The sequence below is a fragment of the Schistocerca cancellata genome, chromosome 2 (genome assembly GCF_023864275.1).
Source record: "Schistocerca cancellata isolate TAMUIC-IGC-003103 chromosome 2, iqSchCanc2.1, whole genome shotgun sequence".
Taxonomy (NCBI): Eukaryota; Metazoa; Arthropoda; class Insecta; order Orthoptera; family Acrididae; genus Schistocerca; species Schistocerca cancellata.
The window spans coordinates 1,049,296,179-1,049,311,972 of record NC_064627.1 but is presented as its reverse complement, the minus strand read 5'-3'; the positions used below and the strand labels follow the sequence as shown (position 1 = coordinate 1,049,311,972).

Here is a 15,794-nt window from a genome sequence, read left to right as displayed (position 1 = left end):
GTAGGAGGAAGAAGGTCACAACCACTTTACGTTCCTTCACTGTTGCAATTTTTGAAGAAGCATTTTCCACATGCTACAGAAGTCCATTGATTTTACACCTCTTTCTTCTTGCTATTCCTTTGATTGGTCTGGCGTTTTCGCTTGATGTTTTGTACATCCATTTTTATTAAATACCTCCTCCAAGTGTTCCACTTCACCCTATAGGCTCTCAGCATTGGACGTTACATGAGCTTTAAGTAAAGTAATAGTTTGCAGACGCTGCGAATACGCCTGTAAGTATAAATCAGTATGGGTGAAAAAAAATAATATTATCCAGCGTACACGCACGAAAGATGACGGAACATTCTATCTTCCTTGAAAACTTGTGGACTACACAAAAAAATTGGAAATTTGTGGTAAGTTCCTATGTGACCAAACTGCTGAGGTCATCGGTCCCTGGGCTTACACAATACTTAATCTAATCTAAACTAACAACACGCACACCCATGCCCTAAGGAGGACTCGATCCTCCTACAGGTGGAGCCGCGCGAACTGTGGCAAGTGGCCGCAGACCGCACGGCTACTCCGCGCGGCTACGTAATAATAAGTGAATGGGTTGTGTATTTATATTAGTAACCGTAACCGTTTCTGTGTAGTTATGAAGGCAGAATAGTTTACTTAGTTATTTCCGGGATAAACTACAACTGTAATTTTACAACTACAACTGTAATTTTTTAGATAAAACATTATTTTAGTCTATCATGCAGGTGATGTACTTAAACCAACTATAAATGAATCAAATTTCTATCAACATTGGTTAGGGGCTAGAAACATTCAGAGATTTGGGGATATATGCAACACGCTGTACACAATTGGCAGTGTTGAGATGGGCTTTCTGGCGGTGGCACGTTCATTTGAGATAATAAAATTAGTATTACGTTGGATTAATATAGCTCGCTGACATCTTTTCCAACAACAAGATTTAATATCTGCATGTTCTGTGACTGACGACCCTCACACACAGGAATGCAAAGTTCGTTCTGCAAGATAAATCTTAATCTTTCCAGATATGAGCCATGCAAATACACACAAAAATGTTTGCTGCTACTAATCCCATACTTTTAATCTAAATCGGTAGCGAACCGCTTTGTGACACGAAGGAAAGACGTGTTTTTCGTGAAATATGACACTTCAAAGTGGTCCAGCTATAGGGGTTGGCGTCAGTAGATCGTGTAAGACGTCACTGCTTGCCTGTAATCGATTGCAGAGTCGAGATATCACCTCAGTCAAAGCCCTTGTCCTCAAATACCTCAATAAGTGTTTTTCGAGGAAAACACTAAAAAATAAAGTGCTAATAACAAAACAAGGGAACATTTTTTTATGTGTATTTGTGTTAAACCATAGATTGTTACTGTTAGCGTTCGTGGAGTCGTAGCGCTTGTTCCGTTCACAGCCACCGTCTACCGTCATGGTGTGAGGTCTGAAGATCATCTAAAACAGACCGAAATCGGTACCTCGTAAAAAAGGAGTTTCTTCCGAGTGTGTCTGTTCATGTTCTTTTTAGATAAAAATTTGTCTGTAACATTACAAAACACATTGGGCACTAATGACGTAATTTACATGCCCTTGACGCCTCCATTGGCCAACTTCCGAAAATTTACCGATTGGAACTATGGTGCCAAGGTTCTCTAAAACAAAGTTTACAGTTTTTACCTCGTTTTAACAACCACGATGGAATGAAGAGCCAAAGAATCTGCTATACCTGCCTAATATCGTGTACGGCCCCAGTGAGAACGCAGAAGTACCGCAACACGACGTGGCAAGGACTGGACTAAGGTCTGAATTGACTCCATGAATAGTGCAGGGCTGTCCATAAATAATAGTACGGCGGGGTGGAGTACTCTTCTGAACAGCACGTTGCAAGGCATCCCTAAATATGCTCAATAATGTTCATCTCTGAGGAATTTGGTGGCCAGCGGAACTGTTTAATCTCCGAAGACTGTTCCTGGAGCCAATCTGTAGCAATTTTGGACGTGAGGGGTGTCACATTGTCCTGCTGGAATTTCCCGAATCCGGTAGGTATCCACGATGGGCTTGAAGGGTTGCAGGTGATCATACAGGATTTTCACGTACGTATCACCTGTCAGAGTCTTATTTAGACGTATCAGGGATACCATATCACTCCAACTGCACATTCCCCACACCATTATAGAGCCTTCACCAGCCTGAACAATCCCGTGCTGACATGCAGGTCCATGGGTTCATGAAGTTGTCTCCATACCCGTAGACGTACATTCGCTAGATACAATTTGAAACGAGACTCGTCTTATTAGGCAACATGTTTCCAGTCATCAACAGTCCAATGTCGGTGTTGACGGGCCCAGGCGAGTTGTAAAGCTTTGTGTCGTGCTGTGATCAAGGGTACAAGAGTGGGCCTTCGGCTCCGAAAGCCCATACCGATAATGTTTCATTGATTGGTTCGGACGTTGGCACTTGTTGATGGCCCAGCATTGAAATCTACAGCAATTTGCGGAAGGGTTGCACTTCTGTCACGTTGAACGATTCTCTTCAGTCGTCGTTGGTCACGTTCTTGCAGGATCTTTTTCCAGCCGCAAGCCGGCCGCGGTGGCCGAGCGGTTCTAGGGGCTACAGTCTGGAACCGCGCGACCGCTACTGTCGCAGGTTCGAATCCTGCCTGGGGCATGGGGGTGTGTGACGGCCTTAGGTTAGTTAGGTTTAAGTAGTTCTAAGTTCTAGGGGACTGATGACCTCAGAAGTTAAGTCCCATAGTGCTCAGAGCCATTTGAACCATTTGAACCAGCTGCAACGATGTCAGAGGTTTGATGTTTTACCAGTTCACAGTACATTCGTGATATGGTCGTACGAGGAAATCCCCATTCCTTCGCTACCTCGGAGATATTGTGTCCTATCAATCGTCCGCCGATTATAACACCACGTTCAAACTCCCTTATATCTTGATAACCTGCAATTGTAACAGTATTAACCGCGCCAGACTCCAGTTGTCTTACATATTCTGCCACTTTACCTATCTCTGTATTTGAATACACTTGCCTATATCAGTTTCTTTGGCGCTTCAGTATGTGTAGCATATTTATCTACCACACACTTTCCGACACTTTAGCATAACAAACCAGACTAGAAATGTTATATTCAGGAGAGGACTTCAATGTGATTTATCTCTTAAAAAACAAGATCCAAGTACCATTTCAAAATGCACCATATTCGACATGTCAGCATCTTAATCACTCTTTGGGTTGTTGGGTGACAAGAAACGATTTCCACATAAATTGCGGACACGATGATTATTCAGTAAGCAGCTTTATTGCACACAAAATCGTAACCATCTTAAATACACAGAATAATGAAGAGAACTCTACATTGATAATAGATATTCTCTGCCAAACCAGCGATTCAGTGTTTGTCTCTGGTGCGGCTACTTGCACAGTAAATGACATCGCCACAACAGCCCTGCTCCCAACCCCTTTTTAAAATCGGATGCTCCAGGAACATTGTGGTACTCGTTCTTAACCTGTCGGCCAGCCTTCGTGACCATCGGCTGGACGAGGAGAAAAGGGGGAGGGGGGGTTGTCGTGTCTGCGGTGGCATAGTGTAGCCCTCTCGAGTCTCTGTCGTTCACGTTAATCATGCAAGTGTTCTCCTCTTTCGAAAGCACTCTGTAGGGACCAGTATAGAGCGGACGTAGCGTGGGGTGGGGGGACAGGCATGTGATGCTCAGACATGTGATGCTGTATGTAAATCCCTGTTGATGAAAACCTTCCTCTATCCTTGCCTGACAGATGGACCTGCATGGAGACTTCTCACATGAGAGCTGAACTGCCGTGCCGTTTCTAGAGAGGTTTCTACTACACTAAGTTCACCTGGTGCAGATAACTGCTCACTTTAGACCAGTTTGTCTGGCAAACACTGCAGATCCTGCTTTAGTGACATGTGCAGGCCTTACAGCATTAGTGGCAAGGCATCAGTACAAATTGATAAGTAACATATCAGCACCGCTTTCAGCTTGCGATGTGGCCTCTCCATCATTCCGCTACTGGCGGAGTGTTACTGGTAGTGGTGTGGAGATGCTTGCAGCAGCATAGTAAAACAGTTCTTTAAACAGCGTCTGAAGTTAGTTGTAATGGTCCAAGGAACGCCAAAACTCGAAAACTATGTTAGCAACCACCTCCGCAGAGATGTCTGGTATAGGAGTAGCTTCGGGCCACCTCGTAAAACGATCCACTATAGTAATAGGATAGCGGTGACCATCAGAATAGGGTAACGGTCCTACGATGTCCACATATATGTGCGAAAATCTTGCTTTCAGAATTGGAAAATGCGCAGCCGGTGCAAAGGCACGCCGGCAGATTTTGGTGCGCTGGCAGTTGAAGCAGGGGCCCGTCCACATTCGGTAGTCCGTCTAGATTCCTGTCCACATCACTATGCTTTCCACTAATCTTGCTGTTGTCCGGATGCCCGAATGAGCTTATGCTCGGAAAACTACATCCCGAAATTCTGTGACAATGTACGGTCGTCGTTTGTCCAAGGATGTCACACCAGATACTCGGTGGCACAATATGGACCTGAAATAGTCGCAGGTGATGGGCTGTGTGTTCACTTTGGAGCGAGTCGTTCGGCACTGCACCCGCTGTCCGCCTTGATGGTTGAGTGGTCAGCGCGACGGAATGCTATGCTACGGGTCCGCGTTTGAGTACTGGCTGGGCCGGAGATTTTTCTTCGCTCAGGGACGGGTGTTGTCTTATCATCATCGTCTCATCCCCATCGACGCACAAGTCACCGAAATGGCGTCAACTCAAAAGACCTGCACCAGGCGACCCGTCTACCCAACGGGAGGCCCTAGGTTCACATTTACATTTTACTGTCCCCGATTCTTGCTAAGCCGCTGTCTCAGTCCACGGCACCGTCTGTACGACGGCGTTATTTGGCGACAGGTAATCTGCGACTATGTTGTTTCTGCTTGAAATATGACGCATATCAATTTTCAATTGGGCTATACATTCCACTTGTCTACAGTGCCACGGCAAGCCACGATCCGTTACATGTTGAAAGAAGCAACTTACTTTTAATAACTATGCATTACTACTAAACGCACTGAAAAAGTTGCCACAGGTGAGTCATATTCTTCTCAACTGTAGGTGAAAAGCCGGCCGCGGTGGTCTCGCGGCTAAGGCGCTCAGTCCGGAACCGCGCGACTGCTACGGACGCAGGTTCGAATCCTGCCTCGGGCATGGGTGTGTGTGATGTCCTTAGGTTAGTTAGGTTTAAGTAGTTCTAAGTTCTAGGGGACTGATGACCACAGATGTTAAGTCCCATAGTGCTCAGAACCATTTGAACCATTTTTTTTTTTTGTAGGTGAAAATACGAGGTTATCATCCATTTAGCAGATGAGACATGGCAACCTACGCAACACTTCATACGCAAAAAGCTGACACGTCTGCACGGTGTTTCTTAATCCCAAATGCATAAATCTGTACAGAAAGGCCGGCCGGAGTGGCCGAGCGGTTCTAGGCGCTCCAGTCTGGAACCGCGCGGCCGCTACGGTCGCAGGTTCGAATCCTGCCTCGGGCATGGATGTGTGTGATGTCCTTAGGTTAGTTAGGTTTAAGTAGTTTTAAGTTCTAGGGGACTGATGACCTCAGAAGTTAAGTCCCATAGTGCTCAGAGCCATTTGAACCATTTTGTACAGAAAAGTTCAAAAGGCGTTATTAAGGCGGTTTTCTGAACGTCCTCTGGTGCTACTGGAATTTCCAAAAATGCCTTTGCACGATCAACCACACTGAACACCAAAGCATGAGGGATGGCACTGTTGAAGTGAATCACTTGCCTCACAAGGTAACAGCCGGGAATTGTATGGGCTGTAATCAATGTATAATGGCCAGGAGCCGTCTTTTTGCACACCTTGCGTAGTGGGGAATTTTCTGATATAGTCACAATAAATGCTTTCAAAAGCTCTTCGAATCTCACGTGTGCTGACAGGAGTCAGCTACAAGGGGTTGGCCAGGTGAACTGCCGATAATGTGCACTGTCAAGTGGCGGCACCTCCCGTGAGTGTGCGCCAGGCAGGTAAGCACTGGAAATTTTTGAAGTATGCCACCAAAAAGATTGCTGCCTTGAACTGTAGTAGTGGTTCCCATTGCCCAAAAAAGTTGGGGCTAATGATCAGAATCATGTGAGACACATTGGGGTGGTTACGACACTCTTGTATGGGCACAGTCGATTCCTCATTTACCAGCACAGACGACACTGTTAAAGGATTAACGCCTCACCTGGATTTTGTAGAGTAGCTGGTCAGATGGTTTTCTCCAATTTAACTTCAGTCTCTGACAATGTCCCATCGATCATTATCGCCAAAAGAAAAATCCCACCGAAGTCACCCCTGTGGGTAATATGACGACAACAGATAACTCCCATACAAACTGCATACACGACAATTATCAATACGTAAGTTTATTTCACATAAAATCGTAACCTATAGGAACACAAATAACAATGAACAAAACTCTTCATCGATAATAAATACAGTCTGCCAAACCAACGGTTCATCTTTTACATCTTACACTGGCTACTTGCACAGTAACTGATGTCACCACAATCCCACTCCTTCCGTTCCCTTCTCACCACACGTGTATGCTCCGTCAGCGAATTCTCAGAGACTTGTTCTAAATTCAGGAGGCATAATCAAAATTGTCGTCATGACTATCTAGGGTGGATTGTGGTGTCTATTTAAGATCTATTAGCTGGCACCCACTGTCATGTTATGGCACCTAAACTGTCTCCACACATTCGTTATAATGCAGTTCACCACGATCGAGGTAATGGCTGTCACCATGTCAACTGACCTACATTACCGCTAATACTATCCACCATGCCTTCGAGGTAATGGAGTTGCAGTGTTTGGTGTGATGGCAGTCATCATGTCATCTGGTCCTCATTATCCCAATAGTTTCCACCATGTATTTCTGGTAACGATAGTCAACATGGCAGTTATCATATCAACTGACCATTGTTACTCAGTAGTAACAATTTTTAACACATACACTTCATTGGGGGAAGGTTGTTAAAATTATTTGTAGTTAGTTGTTGCAGGGTAACAACAACCTCAGATTACAGGATGTGTAAAACTAAGATGTTGAAATTACTGTTCAATTTGTTATCTTATCTGTGTGGTAGCGTACGTCTGTCGACACCAAGTGCACTTTAACCTTTAACTTAAGTCAACAGTGACATCTATGTTTGTACTGTTAAATCACTAATATTTGTGTATTTTGGTAAATAATAGACAGCATTTTTGGTTTCTTTAAAGTATGTTACAAAGACACAAGTGTAGCTAACCTGCAAGTTACATCAATATTGCCAGAAAAGTGTATTTTTATAATACAGGCAAGTTAAACAGGGAAAGATTTAATTTGAGGATCCATTGTGCCCTGCAAAATAGGGTGCAGTTATTCAATTTCAGTCTTCATTAAGTATACTTTAACCTGTAAGTTAGCCTACAAATGAGATTGGTGTATTTACGTAAGTAATACAGATTATTTAGATGTGTAAATACTTAATTTGAGAGTCCATTGTGCCTTAAAAATATGATACAGATATCGAACTTCAGTCGTTGCCAAGTGAATTTTATACTATAAGTTAGAATGATAAGCAAGCCACGTGTATTTGAATAAGTAATAAAGATAATTTAGATGTGGAAACGCTTAGTTTGAAGGTCATTATGCTTTGGAAAGTGGGGTACAGAATAAAACTTTGGTCGATAGCAGGTGTATGTTAATATGTAAGTTAGATTATTAGTGCCAGTAACTGAACCATGTTTATTTTTTAATGTTGCAGTTTTTGTAACTCAGACTTATCTAGATTTACATAAGATGAAGTGTTAACTGTTACTGTTTTGCCTGCTTAGCATGTTATCTTAGCCATTTGTGTTTTGCACTAGTATAGAACAATAATATAGAGAGTATAAACCTGGGAATATCGTTTTTGCTCTTAATTACAAAGTCCACAGTTAACTTTTATGCATCAAGTGTATCTTAACCCGTAAGTTACACACAAATTGCACCTCCCAGTAGCTAAGACATTATCTCAGCTATCACGTATTTTGTAGAACAATAACACAAACAATTTAGATGTGGAAATATTTTATTTGGGAGTTTCATTGTTGCTTGCACCAATTATGGTACAAAAAGTGAAGTTTTATCACTGTCCAGTGCAGCTCTTTCGGATAATTTTGAACAGCTGGGCTAGTTCCGCCATCTTCAGTTGTGATATCGCGGGGGTTGCAAACCATAACTGGGCTAGTTCCGCTATTTAGATTTTTAATATCTCACCACCACCATGTTGAACTGTGACTTCAGAGGGGGGCATGCCGCCTCTAGGGCACTATTCACGTGGATTTGATACAGAAACTCCATTGTATTCCAGCTGTTCTGATCTTTGAAAGTAACGTGCTATAGCTACTCACGCACGCTTACATCATCTTCGCAGTCTATAATAGCTTTTTAAGTTTCTATATGTGCAACACCCTTGCCCCTCCTGTCGCTAAGTTCTTTAACCACAACCTACACGTTTCTGTATGAGCAACATCTTTATACTTCCTACGTCAAAGTTCTTTGACCATAACCCACATGTTTGTATGTAAACACAGTATACTTCATGAGTGCACACCGTAATAGTGAAATATGCAGCTAAACTTTATAAAACTGAAATATGGACGTGAAAATGATAATAAGTGTGCAACTAAGTGGAAAAACTGTCACCACAGCGTCACTATATTAATGATGTTTCATCTTTACGTAAGTACAGATAAATTTTCGACAAATGCTGGCTTGCCACTTACAATAGTCAAACTTGCATCTGTTTAGTCAACAGCAATTTTTTTTTTGTATTTATACAGTGATCTCCAGCAATATAAACATGTACATGAATGTATAAACATGTGAGGATGGGCGCAAGCCCGAAACCGGTCGTGTGGCAAATAAATAGCATTCATTGTGATTTAAAAATTATGTAGTTATTATTTAAAGCATGTTTTTGGAGGGGTGCACGCGTTACGATGTGCCTAGGGGAGCAAAATTTTTTGATCCGCCACTGCCCCGAACCAAACACTTCGAAGAACGCTTTTCATTTATTGTTATTCTATAATTTAAATACGGATAATCTTGCGATACTGAACATTAAGCAACTGCATGTACTGTGTTTCGTGGTAGTTACGTGATGATATCTTTTCTGGAAATCACTTGCTGATCTCATCCCCTGCTCTATTTTCTTATTCACTTACTATACATTCTGCATTTTTCACAATGATGAGTTATTCGGAAACAGACTTTTCTGTTGAGGTCAACGGTAGGTGGAAGTGTTCTGTCTATGGATTATTTTACAAAATAGTGTTAGACATGTAAAATGACACAGAAACATGCAGTAATTTAGAAAATAATCACGCTGCAGTTATACAACAATATTGTTCTACTTCATCCTCCGAAGACCCTGAAGAAGGACGCAGTAACGCGTTGCTCGACCCTCCTTACCTTTCCTGTACCTCTGCCTACCTCCCTACCCTGGGGTTACGGTAGAGGGTCTTGCATTTACCTTTCCACAACTATACTGTTCCCTTATTTCTCAGAGAATTTGCATTGGTGTTGAGCACTTCCTCTTAGTGAAAGGGAAATTATCTCAAGCATCAACTAATGCTAAAGGTTCACTTATTTATTGGGAAAATGTCTAATATAATAATTACATTAAAAACAACTGCCGTTGTATTGCCCAAAGCCCTGTTGTGATCTTGATGGCTAATCACTGTTACTATGTATATTGAGAGCATGCATAAGTGACAGACACTGTTCACAAAATTATCCAAGTTCAGCCAATCCGAAAAACTGTCTGAGTACAGAAATTTGTTCCACAAAAAACTGAGGGCGAATTATTCTACATTCGCAGTCACGTCAAAATAATACAAAACCGCAGAAACACGATCATTCAGAGTTCAGACTTGACGGGTAACATGCTGCACATACCCTTGTACTGTTCTTAGTTACTAACCTCCAAAGGAACTACGTGACAACTCACCCACTGCCCATTTTGCACGAGTCCAGGTGGGAATTTTATAGCAAATACCTTTTTAACAGTCATCAAACTCACATTTAGTCTCCCATTCAAACCCATCGTACTTAATATGGGCATCTGACTTGCGCGTGGGCTTGTTTTTTGCCCGTGCTTGTCGCACATAATCCGAATGTTGTTACAGTCCTGGCACTGTTGAAATCCTGAAGTTTGCATGTAATCCAGAAAACAAAATGCACCGGAATACTGGAGCTGCTGTCATATCCATTGGTCACAATGCCACAAAACAAGTAATATGTCCAACAGCAAACGAGATGGACAACGCGTTAGATCCTGCGACAATGGCAATGCAGTGTGTTGATTGCTGCAAAATTCGTTTCGTCTAGCTTTAACAAACCTTTTCTTCGAGTCCTGTTTCCAATGGAAATTTATATGCAAATTGGTAAAATTTTCGCATCTTGCACTTCTCAGTCCTGTTACAATGTTCTGAACTTACACTTCCAGCGTCTTTCAACAGTGGTCATCACAAAGGCATCTGACTTCTATTCCCAGGGTACCAACGCACACAAAATGTCGTAATGCGGTCTCCCCACAGGTACAAGCAATACCCTTTGGTATGGGAATAGAAAAAACACCGAATGACGAGAAGTGTGCAACAAATTCAGCAAAGAGAATGAATTTCTCACTAACAGTCGCCCCCCCCCCCCCCCCCCAATCCCTGAGACAGTGGCCATATCTGTGTGTGTTGTGCTTGTGTAAATATGTGCGGGTTTCTACATCAGAAGAAAGACTTTGTCCGAAATCTTCAATATTTTAGTATTCTTTTTCACAGTGCCTATCTGAGATCCACACCTGCTCTGTATGGTATCAAACTAACCTTTCCACATTGGTCTAATCCCATCCTGGACTTTCCGTTAATCGCGTTATTAAAGGCGTCGGGTGCAACGATCTAACAAACTTCGCGAAGTTGCTAAAGACTCGCTAATTCATGATGAGTTAAAGCATCTTCTTTATAAATATAAAACAAAACTGTCCCACTCCTGCAGTATCTAAGCTTTCGTTATGTGATATTAAGACAGGATGTTGCCAATTATCTGAATAGCTTCTAAGTCTTTGATACCCTGTCTATCACTGCCTTTCAAGTTGTAAGTGACAGGGAGGAAACTTTCCATCTGCGCAGTGCGTGATTCATCATAATCAGATTTCTGATAACTAATTATCCCTGTGGCGTCAGAGATGAGTGCTGTCGTCTATATAAAGTTGTGGCAGGGACCCAGGCGCCATCAGATTCCTTCCTTGAGGACTGCCGACAGAAAAACGAGATAACCATGCTCAAACAAGCTGTGTCTCAGAATGAGATTTTCACTCTGCAGCGGAGTGTGCGCTGATATGAAACTTCCTGGCAGATTAAAACTGTGTGCCCGACTGAGACTCGAACTCGGGACCTTTGCCTTTCGCGGGCAAGTGCCCTACCATCTGAGCTACCGAAGGTAGGAGACGAGTTACTGGCAGAAGTAAAGCTGTGAGTACCGGGCGTGAGTCGTGCTTCGGTAGCTCAGATAATGCCGGCACGGTAACTCAGCGTTTTCGGTCAGAGGGTTAGCTACCCTCTGTAACAAAAAAATTGAGTCAATGGATCAACGACGAACTGAAACGGGTGTCTTGCGACGTCCGCACCGAGCCCACATAACAAACGAAAACGAACAAAATGAGATTTTTAAAAAAGATGGTAGAGCACTTGCCCGCGAAAGGCAAAGGTCCCGAGTTCGAGTCTCGGTCGGGCACACAGTTTTAATCTGCCAGGAAGTTTCAAGCTGTGTCTCTTCTGCTGCTTGCAGCCATTGCCAGTGGTAAGTATGATGTTTTCATACTGAACAGACATAATAATCTTTGTGCAATGGCGAAATATATCAAGGAATTTCCTGTAAAGATCTCAATTACTGACAAACTGGAGACGTTTTTTCGTATGTGGATATGAGATGTCTTCCAACGCTTGTAACTAACTGACTGACAGCAAGGTCCTGCCCAACAAACTCTTGTTAACCGCAGCGAAACAAAACTTACATTCGTATGACCAGGACATTAACTTCACTAATGGGTGATTCACAAAGCAATAAGTGTCTGACTTCAAAGACATAGATGCCACAGTTCCTACCAGGTTTTTTACTAACATCTCCGTCACCTTCGTCGTGTGGCTAGGGCCTTGGGTAGACCGGTCGCCTGGTGCAAGTCTTTCAGGTGCCGCCACTTCAGCGACTTGCATCTGGATGAGGATGAAATGATGATAGGGCATGACAACATCCGGCCCTCGAGCGCAGAAAATCTTCAACGTTGCCGGGAATCGAACACAGGCCCCTTACGTCGGACTCTGCCGCTCTAACCGCTCAGCTATGGAGGCGGACAACATCTCTGTGATAAGAAACTTTGATTCTGATATCATCAAAGGCTGTAACTGATATCTACATCTACATTTATACTCCGCAAGCCACCCAACGTTGTGTGGGGGAGAGCACTTTACGTGCCACCGTTATTACCTGCCTTTCCTGTTCCAGTCGCGTATGGTTCGCGGGAAGAACGACTGCCGGAAAGCCTCTGTGCGCGCTCTAATCTCTCTAATTTTACATTCGTGATCTCCTCGGGAGATATAAGTAGGGGAAAGCAATATATTCGATACCTCATCCAGAAACGCTCACTCTCGAAACCTGGACAGCAAGCTACACCGCGATGCAGAGCGCCTCTCTTGCAGAGTCTGCCACTTGAGTTTGCTAAACATCTCCGTAACGCTATTACGCTTACCAAATAACCCTGTGACGAAACGCGCCGCTCTTCTTTGGATCTTCTCTATCTCCTCTGTCAAACCGACCTGGTACGGATCCCACACTGATGAGCAATACTCAAGTATAGGTCGAACGAGTGTTTTGTAAGCCACCTCCTTTGTTGATGGACTACATTTTCTAAGGACTCTCTCAAGGAATCTCGACCTGGCACCCGCCTTACCAACAATTAATTTTATATGATCATTCCACTTCAAATCGTTCCGCACGCATACTCCCAGATATTTTACAGAAGTAACTGCTACCAGTGTTTGTTCCGCTATCATATAATCATACAATAAAAGATCCTTCTTTCTATGTATTCGCAATACATTACGTTTGTCTATGTTAAGGGTCAGTTGCCACTCCCTGCACCAAGTTCCTATCCGCTGCAGATCTTCCTGCATTTCGCTGCAATTTTCTAATTCTGCAACTTCCCTGTATACTAAAGCATCATGCGGGAAAAGCCGCATGGAACTTCCGACACTATCCACTAGGTCATTTATATATATTGTGAAAAGCAATGGTCCCATAACACTCCCCTGTGGCACGCCAGAGGTTACTTTAACGTCTGTAGACGTCTCTCCATTGAGAAAAATATGCTGTGTTCTGTTTGCTAAAAACTCTTCAATCCAGCCACACAGCTGGTCTGATATTCCGTAGGCTCTTACTCTGTTATTAGGTAAAAGTGAACGGCACTGCGCTGATATAAGATAAAAAATTTGTGTTGTGTAAGGATGGACGGCATTGCGCCGACAACGTATATTGTATAGTTCCTATCATCTATAAACATCAATAAGTGTAGTGAGTATTTATGAGGAGATTTAATGACCCAGGTATCGATGTCTACTGTTGAATAACTACAGAAAATTTAAAAGACAGCTATGTGCTGTAAATCATAAGTGATATTTTGTAGTAGGAAGACGTTCATGATGTAATGTGGATTTAGTTAAGGTTTTTTTGATAAAATTGAGATGAGAAAGTATATGTTTATAATTAGTAAGTCAATGGTTGTGGTTAATTAGGATGATATTTTAGGAACAACAATTTCCTAGTTTTTTTTTTAAGAATTTCCATGAATGAGAGAGTAGGGGAGCTACTGAGAGACTGGAAACTTAATTTTTTTTTAAAATATGGGGCAATATTTTCTCATTTCCAAACTTGTTAGCTGTCTTCGAGAACAGGCCAATTTTGTAAATCAAAGAAGGAATGGGATGTGTGATAATTATGGCTGTCGCCGCCAGTATTTTATCTTGCTAGAAAATCGCCGTGTTGCAGCTTGATACACTTGATGTAGCATATGGTACAAAAGTGGAGTGAGGTACAAGCGACAGATGGTACAGTATGTACCATTCCCGTGGAAGAGTCCGCCAGTTGTACTGAACTTGCTTCTGATTGGTCGGCACATTTGGGTGTTAGGCGCCAAAACACCTAACTTCTCTTATTAATTATTTATATACTTCTCATTGTATTTAACCCAGTTTTCTGTACGACAATCTCTTACGGTTACCCTACGAGTCTACCGTTTTTGTTTATTAAATTTTACTAGTTTTGGGAAAACAATAGTAATGATATCACAACCGAAGTGCTTCGGACACTTTCGGGTCGCTTTGGCGCGCCTGGGAGCCGAAGTACTTCGGCTGCCCTAGTCATTCTGTTTCGGGTGCTCTTCAGAGCCGAACTATTGATAATTAAATGGTCACCCTAGCTGCAAACAGGCGTTGATGTAGTTCATTGGGGACATGTTGAAAATGTGTTTCCCGACCGGGACTCGAACCCGGGATCTCCTGCTTACATGGCAGACGCTCTACCCATCTGAGCCACCGAGGACACAGAGGATAGTGCGTCTGCAGGGACTTATCCCTTGCACGCTCCCCGTGAGATCCACATTCACAACATGTCCACACCACTACATTCGTTGTGCACCTAATAGATGTTTGCCAATCATACTCATTACTCGTGGCAGATTAATCTCCCAAGTCCCGTACGAGTTTGGGCATAGCGTGTGCGTTCGCAAAAGAAGGTCAATGGCCGTATGATGGGCAAACATCTATTGGACGCACAACGAATGTAGTGGTGTGGACATGTTGTGAATGTGGATCTCACGGGGAACGCACTATCCTCTGTGCCCGCGGTGGCTCAGATGGATAGAGCGTTTGCCATGTAAGCAGGAGATCCCTGGTTCGAGTCCCGGTCGGGGCACACATTTTCAACATGTCCCCAATGAAGTACATCAACGCCTGTTTGCAGCCAGGGTGTCCATTTAATTATCATTTCATTTCTAGCAAAGCTGCATGGTCATCCACGGTAACTGTTCTTTCGGGAACAGATACTACCTTCATATATACCGAACGTGTATCTCTGTTTCGGACGGACACGTCGTACTTCATATCGGAAGTGTCCGGAATGCTACCGTACTATTAAGAAAGCTATGTCGAGTGTTGTAGAAGGCAGTGTAAAAAGTGATATTTTAAAATATAAACAAACAGGATACATTAATGAGAGGTGTCTCCTACCATCATTGTCAGTACTACACATCTTGCCCTCTGTAGATACCGCGACTAACATGGTCAAGTGTCATCCCACAAAAAAAAGCACAAATACAGATTCAGGTCCGAGATGACAGCACAGCAGCCTCCGCCGAAGAAGATACCACGACCGACGAGCAGTCTTCTGCGCTGGGGACACAACTTTAGAAGACGACAGGTTGGTGGAAAGAAAGGTTAGGGACTCTTATTTAATCTTTGCAGATCTCTCCAGCTCCCAGATCTGACTTCCAACACGACAACGTAATAATTTATAACAGTCCAGGTGCCTGTATACCTAGTTTATACTTCACTGAGCCCAACATATTCTGAGCAATGATTGAAAGATAGCTATAATGTTGCTTTGCACGCAGGGATTCCCTAC

General features: G+C 43.1%; 1 non-coding gene across 1 annotated transcript; it reads right to left on the bottom strand.

Moving 5' to 3' along the window:
* Positions 1-14,640: 14,640 nt before the first annotated feature.
* Positions 14,641-14,714, bottom strand: Trnat-ugu (transfer RNA threonine (anticodon UGU)). Its single transcript has one exon. It is a non-coding gene; the product is annotated as a tRNA-Thr (tRNA).
* Positions 14,715-15,794: the final 1,080 nt, after the last annotated feature.